The sequence below is a fragment of the Mesoplodon densirostris genome, chromosome 4, assembly GCF_025265405.1.
Source record: "Mesoplodon densirostris isolate mMesDen1 chromosome 4, mMesDen1 primary haplotype, whole genome shotgun sequence".
NCBI lineage: Eukaryota > Metazoa > Chordata > Mammalia > Artiodactyla > Ziphiidae > Mesoplodon > Mesoplodon densirostris.
Window position 1 is genome coordinate 113,020,926 of NC_082664.1, and position 7,880 is coordinate 113,028,805.

The 7,880-nt window shown below is 53.8% G+C and overlaps 3 non-coding genes across 3 annotated transcripts; all 3 read right to left on the reverse strand.

Annotated features, from left to right (window-relative positions):
- Positions 1-795: 795 nt before the first annotated feature.
- On the reverse strand, positions 796-888 carry LOC132489927 (small nucleolar RNA SNORD116). The gene has a single exon (XR_009532293.1). It is a non-coding gene; the product is annotated as a small nucleolar RNA SNORD116 (small nucleolar RNA).
- A 2,684-nt stretch (positions 889-3,572) lies between these two features.
- Positions 3,573-3,665, reverse strand: LOC132489928 (small nucleolar RNA SNORD116). The gene has a single exon (XR_009532294.1). It is a non-coding gene; the product is annotated as a small nucleolar RNA SNORD116 (small nucleolar RNA).
- Positions 3,666-6,350: 2,685 nt separating this feature from the next.
- On the reverse strand, positions 6,351-6,443 carry LOC132489929 (small nucleolar RNA SNORD116). Its single transcript, XR_009532295.1, has one exon. It is a non-coding gene; the product is annotated as a small nucleolar RNA SNORD116 (small nucleolar RNA).
- Positions 6,444-7,880: the final 1,437 nt, after the last annotated feature.

Sequence of the window (7,880 nt, forward strand, 5' to 3'; positions counted from 1 at the left end):
ACTGCATCCTCACGTACTGCCAAAGCCATCCCCTTCGTGGGCAGCTGATGCCAGCACATCACGAACAGGACGCATTCTTGGGAAGACGTGGCCAGCTCCTGCAACCCAATCATGACAGCCCATCCCACGACATCACACAGGACATGTCCTCATGATGCCTTGCCATCTTCTGCAGGCCAGCAGCCACCACGCAGGCTTCAATGCAGCACTCGGTCCTAACCCCACTCCACGATGACCCACTTAGTGCCAAAACTCTGTCGGGATCTGCAGTGGAGTAGCCGACATGGGCAATACCTAGCCCTAATCCATCAGCTCCCTTCCGTTGAAGACCAACCCCAGCCCACACCCACCCACTGCTCCATCCCCACCGGGCACTAAATGACTTCAACGCGTCAAAACAAATGACGGGGAGGGACACAGGCCTGGCCTGAGGCTCCAGGCTCCAACCAGGGACGCTTCCTCATTTTGGCTTCCAGAAATAGCCCCCGAAGCTGCATGCACAAATGTGATCCTGGCCAAAGCACACCTTTCCAAGCTGCAAGCTTACTGGGCCTACACCAGCACGCACTCCGACACTGAAGACCAGCAGGAGAGCCTTCCCCCTCGCATGCCCTCAACGGTCTTTTAGCAGGGACCTAATATGCGTAGATGACCCAGCTTATGGGCAGACACAGTGGACCCCCAGATAGGAGCACCTCGAATTCTGGAACCCTGGTGTGTGTTTGCATGCAGGTCAGAAGGGGACGCTGGCCCTCACTCCTCACTCTCCCATACCCCCGAGAGACGAAACGTGCTGGACCTCAGATTCGATGAGGAGACGGTAGAGTGTTCTCACTCATTTTGTTCAGATTTTCCAAGGAATGCATACAAGGGTGTCATCATCGATCCAAGCACAGGCTGGGACGCTGCAGAACACAACCGGGCATGCCGTGGGGGTCTGAAGAGGAGAGATGACCTCGGAGTACACCAAAACCCTGGGGAATCTACAGCCCTCAGGCCACTCAGAAAGAGCAACAGTCAATCCACTCTTGCAGCCACTGGGACCGTCTGAGGAAAACCTCATATCCAATGGCACATCTTAGGGTGGGTGAAAGCCTACCTTCCTGAGTTAGCCAGAGCCACGCGTAGCAACATGCCCCCGCGTCATGTTTCCACTTTTCCTTAGCACCTGCAGTCATCAGCCAACACGTAGGTCTTCTTGTCTTTGCCGACGGCCAGCCTCGTCCAGCAGCTGCACCTGAGAACTGGACATAAATCAGGCAGGCTTCAGAATTGGACCGGTGTACTCAGAGATCATGATTCATGAGAATTTTTACCTGGGCTTGAGCTCGGACCCTGTCTCCCAAGGATGTCTACCTTTACAGAGAACTCAATGTTTGTCTGACAGCACGACTGCAGGAAATAAGGCGTGTACGTTGGCCGGTACGTGAGAGGGTATATTTTTGTTTTCACGCATGTGCGCGTGTGTGACTGTTACTGCACACGAGAACGCGCTTGTGGGCGTCTTCGTGTGCCTCTGAATCCGCATCTTGCTCTCTGTGTGTCCCTGTGGCCCTCTCCTGAGACCTCGACCCATAAAAGCCAGAGTTTATACACAGCGTCCTGGATTTGGAACCCCCAACTGAATGGAGAAAGACCTCTTCAAGCTTCAACAGACTGAATGTGAACTTTGAAACCCAGGGGGTTTTGAAATAGGCCACGGACTTCCACTCTTCCACAACCAAGCCTTCTGACCAACGCACAAACACCTGACGAGACCTGCTTTCCGACCGTGGGTGTAACATATAGATGGACCCAGAAATCCTGCAACCTAGTAGAATATGTAATGTGCACTTGGGGCCACTCCCATCATTTTTAGGACCAAGGAAACCTCCTATGGGTGGGCCGACCTGCGACTGGCAACACACAAGATGCAGCCCGGGACCTCTCAAGGGGCTAACGTAATTCGGCCCAACTGCCAATTATTGCCAACTATGCCAAATCACTTTGCGAGGACCCATGGGAATGCCCACCACAGGAAGTGGTGGGCTTCAGTAATCAAGACCCACGTTCAAACCCCACTGCGGAAACTAGGCTAGCTTCCCAGGCACGTGTTGCCAGCATCCAGCCACCAGGTTTGGCGGCCCTGAACCCGGAGGAAACACTCAAATTCTTGACAGTGTTGTCCTACGTGCCCTCCTCCTGCCCACCGGGTAAGTCGAACCTACTGGAAGCCACAGACATCATTCAAACACGGGGTCACTGTATACCAGGGATGGCAGACTGCAAACATGACTGCTTTGATGACACTGACCATACCCCATGCATCCTGGCACTTCTTCACTGACAGAGTGACACTACCGAGAACCTCCCAGATATCAAAGGCATTCGCCCCGAGGACCACAGACCGATTTCCAATGGAAGAACTCTGCTTCGCGAGGGGACCTGCAAGCTTCAAAGGGCACAGTGGCTGTCCACGGCAGCGCACCTGGCATCAGAACACTGAACGCATCTCTGCTCCGCCAACGGACTGCTCCAGATAAACCACTAGCTATCCAAAACTCCTGCGTGCCACAAGGGCTGGCCGCATCAGGCCCTCTCGGAGAAACACTTTCGCTTTGCACATTCCCAAACAAGGAAACAAAGTGGCCAAAGGGCATGTTCGCATAACCCAAATACCCCCAAGGTGAGCGGCACAGACGCTTCAACATGTCTAACTTCTCGGCATCCCGCAAGACACCCTTTGGGCGACATACCTCCGGCAACGGGATCACAACTCTATGCAGGTTAAGTATGTAACCACATCCTCATGTACTGCCAAAGCCATCCCCTTCGTGGGCAGCTGATGCCAGCACATCACGAACAGGACGCATTCTTGGGAAGACGTGGCCAGCCCCTGCAACCCAATCATGACAGCCCATCCCACGACATCACACAGGACATGTCCTCATGATGCCTTGCCATCTTCTGCAGGCCAGCAGCCACCACGCAGGCTTCAATGCAGCACTCGGTCCTAACCCCACTCCACGATGACCCACTTAGTGCCAAAACTCTGTCGGGATCTGCAGTGGAGTAGCCGACATGGGCAATACCTAGCCCTAATCCATCAGCTCCCTTCCGTTGAAGACCAACCCCAGCCCACACCCAACCACTGCTCCATCCCCACCGGGCACTAAAGAAATTCAACGCGCCAAAACAAATGACTAGGAGGGACACAGGCCTGGCCTGAGGCTCCAGGCTCCAACCAGGGACGCTTCCTCATTTTGGCTTCCAGAAATAGCCCCCGAAGCTGCATGCACAAATGTGATCCTGGCCAAAGCACACCTTTCCAAGCTGCAAGCTTCCTGGGCCTGCACCAGCACGCACTCCGACTCTGAAGACCAGCAGGAGAGCCTTCCCCCTCGCATGCCCTCAATGGTCTTTCAGCAGGGACCTAATATGCGTAGATGACCCAGCTTATGGTCAGACACAGTGGACCCCCAGATAGGAGCACCTCGAATTCTGGAACCCTGGTGTGTGTTTGCATGCATGTCAGAAGGGGACGCTGGCACTCACTCCTCACTCTCCCCTACCCCCGAGAGACGAAAAGTGCTGGACCTCAGATTCGATGAGGAGACGGTAGAGTGTTCTCACTCATTTTGTTCAGATTTTCCAAGGAATGCATACAAGGGTGTCATCATCGATCCAAGCACAGGCTGGGACGCTGCAGAACACAACCGGGCATGCCGTGGGGGTCTGAAGAGGAGAGATGACCTCGGAGTACTCCAAAACCCTGGGGAATCCACAGCCCTCAGGCCACTCAGAAAGAGCAACTGTCAATCCACTCTTGCAGCCACTGGGACTGTCTGAGGAAAACCTCATATCCAATGGCACATCTTAGGGTGGGTGAAAGCCTACCTTCCTGAGTTAGCCAGAGCCACGTGTAGCAACATGCCCCCGCATCATTTTTCCTCTTTTCCTTAGCACCTGCAGTCATCAGCCAACGCGTAGGTCTTCTTGTCTTTGCCGACGGCCAGCCTCGTCCAGCAGCTGCACCTGAGAACTGGACATAAATCAGGCAGGCTTCAGAATTGGACCGGTGTACTCAGAGATCATGATTCATGAGAATTTTTACCTGGGCTTGAGCTCGAACCCTGCCTCCCAAGGACGTCTACCTTTACAGAGAACTCAATGTTTGTCTGACAGCACGACTGCAGGAAGTAAGGTGTGTACCTTGGCTGGTACGTGAGAGGGTATATTTTTGTTTTCACGCATGTGCGCTTGTGTGACTGTTACTGCACACGAGGACGCGCTTGTGGGCGTCTTTGTGTGCCTCTGAATCCGCACCTTGCTCTCTGTGTGTCCCTGTGGCCCTCTCCTGAGACCTCGACCCATAAAAGCCAGAGTTTATATGCAGCGTCCTGGATTTGGACCCCCACACTGAATGGAGAAAGACCTCTTCAAGCTTCAACAGACTGAATGTGAACTTTGAAACCCAGGGGGTTTTGAAATAGGCCACGGACTTCCACTCTTCCACAACCAAGCCTTCTGACCAATGCACAAACACCTGACGAGACCTGCTTTCCGACAGTGGGTGTAACATATAGATGGACCCAGAAATCCTGCAACCTAGTAGAATATGTAATGTGCACTTGGGGCCACTCCCATCATTTTTAGGACCAAGGAAACCTCCTATGGGCGGGCCGACCTGCGACTGGCTACAGGCAAGATGCAGCCCATCACCTCTCAAGGGGCTAACGAAATTCAGCCCAACTGCCAAATGTTGCCAACTATGCCAAATCACTTTGCGAGGACCCATGGGAATGCCCACCACAGGAAGTGGTGGGCTTCAGTAATCAAGACCCACGTTCAAACCCCACTGTGGAAACTAGGCTAGCTTCCCAGGCACGTGTTGCCAGCATCCAGCCACCAGGTTTGGCGGCCCTGAACCCGGAGGAAACACTCAAATTCTTGACAGTGTTGTCCTACGTGCCCTCCTCCTGCCCACCGGGTAAGTCGAACCTACTGGAAGCCACAGACATCATTCAAACACGGGGTCACTGTATACCAGGGATGGCAGACTGCAAACACGACTGCTTTGATGACACTGACCATACCCCATGCATCCTGGCACTTCTTCACTGACAGAGTGACACTACCGAGAACCTCACAGAGATCAAAGGCACTCTCCCCGAGGACCAGAGACCGATTTCCAATGGAAGAACTCTGCTTCGCGAGGGGACCTGCAAGCTTCAAAGGGCACAGTGGCTGTCCACGGCAGCGCACCTGGCATCGGAACACTGAACGCATCTCTGCTCCGCCAACGGACTGCTCCAGATAAACCACTAGCTATCCAAAACTCCTGCGTGCCGCAAGGGCTAGCCGCATCATGCCCTCTTGGAGAAACACTTTCGCTTTGCACATTCCCAAACAAGGAAACAAAGTGGCCAAAGGGCATGTTCGCATAACCCAAATAACCCCAAGGTGAGCGGCACAGAGGCTTCAACATATCTAACTTCTTGGCGTACCACAAGACACCCTTTGGGCGACATTCATCCGGCAACGGGATCACAACTCTACGCAGGTTAAGTACATAACCGCATCCTCACGTACTGCCAAAGCCATCCCCTTCGTGGGCAGCTGATGCCAGCACATCACGAACAGGACGCATTCTTGGGAAGACGTGGCCAGCTCCTGCAACCCAATCATGACAGCCCATCCCACGACATCACACCGGACACTGTCATCATGATGCCTTGCCATCTTCTGCAGGCCAGCAGCCACCACGCAGGCTTCAATGCAGCACTCGGTCCTAACCCCACTCCACGATGACCCACTTAGTGCCAAAACTCTGTCGGGATCTGCAGTGGAGTAGCCGACATGGGCAATACCTAGCCCTAATCCATCAGCTCCCTTCCGTTGAAGACCAACCCCAGCCCACACCCACCCACTGCTCCATCCCCACCGGGCACTAAATGACTTCAACGCGTCAAAACAAATGACGGGGAGGGACACAGGCCTGGCCTGAGGCTCCAGGCTCCAACCAGGGACGCTTCCTCATTTTGGCTTCCAGAAATAGCCCCCGAAGCTGCATGCACAAATGTGATCCTGGCCAAAGCACACCTTTCCAAGCTGCAAGCTTACTGGGCCTACACCAGCACGCACTCCGACACTGAAGACCAGCAGGAGAGCCTTCCCCCTCGCATGCCCTCAACGGTCTTTTAGCAGGGACCTAATATGCGTAGATGACCCAGCTTATGGGCAGACACAGTGGACCCCCAGATAGGAGCACCTCGAATTCTGGAACCCTGGTGTGTGTTTGCATGCAGGTCAGAAGGGGACGCTGGCCCTCACTCCTCACTCTCCCATACCCCCGAGAGACGAAACGTGCTGGACCTCAGATTCGATGAGGAGACGGTAGAGTGTTCTCACTCATTTTGTTCAGATTTTCCAAGGAATGCATACAAGGGTGTCATCATCGATCCAAGCACAGGCTGGGACGCTGCAGAACACAACCGGGCATGCCGTGGGGGTCTGAAGAGGAGAGATGACCTCGGAGTACACCAAAACCCTGGGGAATCTACAGCCCTCAGGCCACTCAGAAAGAGCAACAGTCAATCCACTCTTGCAGCCACTGGGACCGTCTGAGGAAAACCTCATATCCAATGGCACATCTTAGGGTGGGTGAAAGCCTACCTTCCTGAGTTAGCCAGAGCCACGCGTAGCAACATGCCCCCGCGTCATGTTTCCACTTTTCCTTAGCACCTGCAGTCATCAGCCAACACGTAGGTCTTCTTGTCTTTGCCGACGGCCAGCCTCGTCCAGCAGCTGCACCTGAGAACTGGACATAAATCAGGCAGGCTTCAGAATTGGACCGGTGTACTCAGAGATCATGATTCCTGAGAATTTTTACCTGGGCTTGAGCTCGGACCCTGTCTCCCAAGGATGTCTACCTTTACAGAGAACTCAATGTTTGTCTGACAGCACGACTGCAGGAAATAAGGCGTGTACGTTGGCCGGTACGTGAGAGGGTATATTTTTGTTTTCACGCATGTGCGCATGTGTGACTGTTACTGCACACGAGAACGCGCTTGTGGGCGTCTTCGTGTGCCTCTGAATCCGCATCTTGCTCTCTGTGTGTCCCTGTGGCCCTCTCCTGAGACCTCGAACCATAAAAGCCAGAGTTTATACACAGCGTCCTGGATTTGGAACCCCCAACTGAATGGAGAAAGACCTCTTCAAGCTTCAACAGACTGAATGTGAACTTTGAAACCCAGGGGGTTTTGAAATAGGCCACGGACTTCCACTCTTCCACAACCAAGCCTTCTGACCAACGCACAAACACCTGACGAGACCTGCTTTCCGACCGTGGCTGTAACATATAGATGGACCCAGAAATCCTGCAACCTAGTAGAATATGTAATGTGCACTTGGGGCCACTCCCATCATTCTTAGGACCAAGGAAACCTCCTATGGGCGGGCCGACCTGCGACTGGCAACACACAAGATGCAGCCCGGCACCTCTCAAGGGGCTAACATAATTCGGCCCAACTGCCAATTATTGCCAACTATGCCAAATCACTTTGCGAGGACCCATGGGAATGCCCACCACAGGAAGTGGTGGGCTTCAGTAACCAAGACCCACGTTCAAACCCCACTGCGGAAACTAGGCTAGCTTCCCAGGCACGTGTTGCCAGCATCCAGCCACCAGGTTTGGCGGCCCTGAACCCGGAGGAAACACTCAAATTCTTGACAGTGTTGTCGTACGTGCCCTCCTCCTGCCCACCGGGTAAGTCGAACCTACTGGAAGCCACAGACATCATTCAAACACGGGGTCACTGTATACCAGGGATGGCAGACTGCAAACATGACTGCTTTGATGACACTGACCATACCCCATGCATCCTGGCACTTCTTCACTG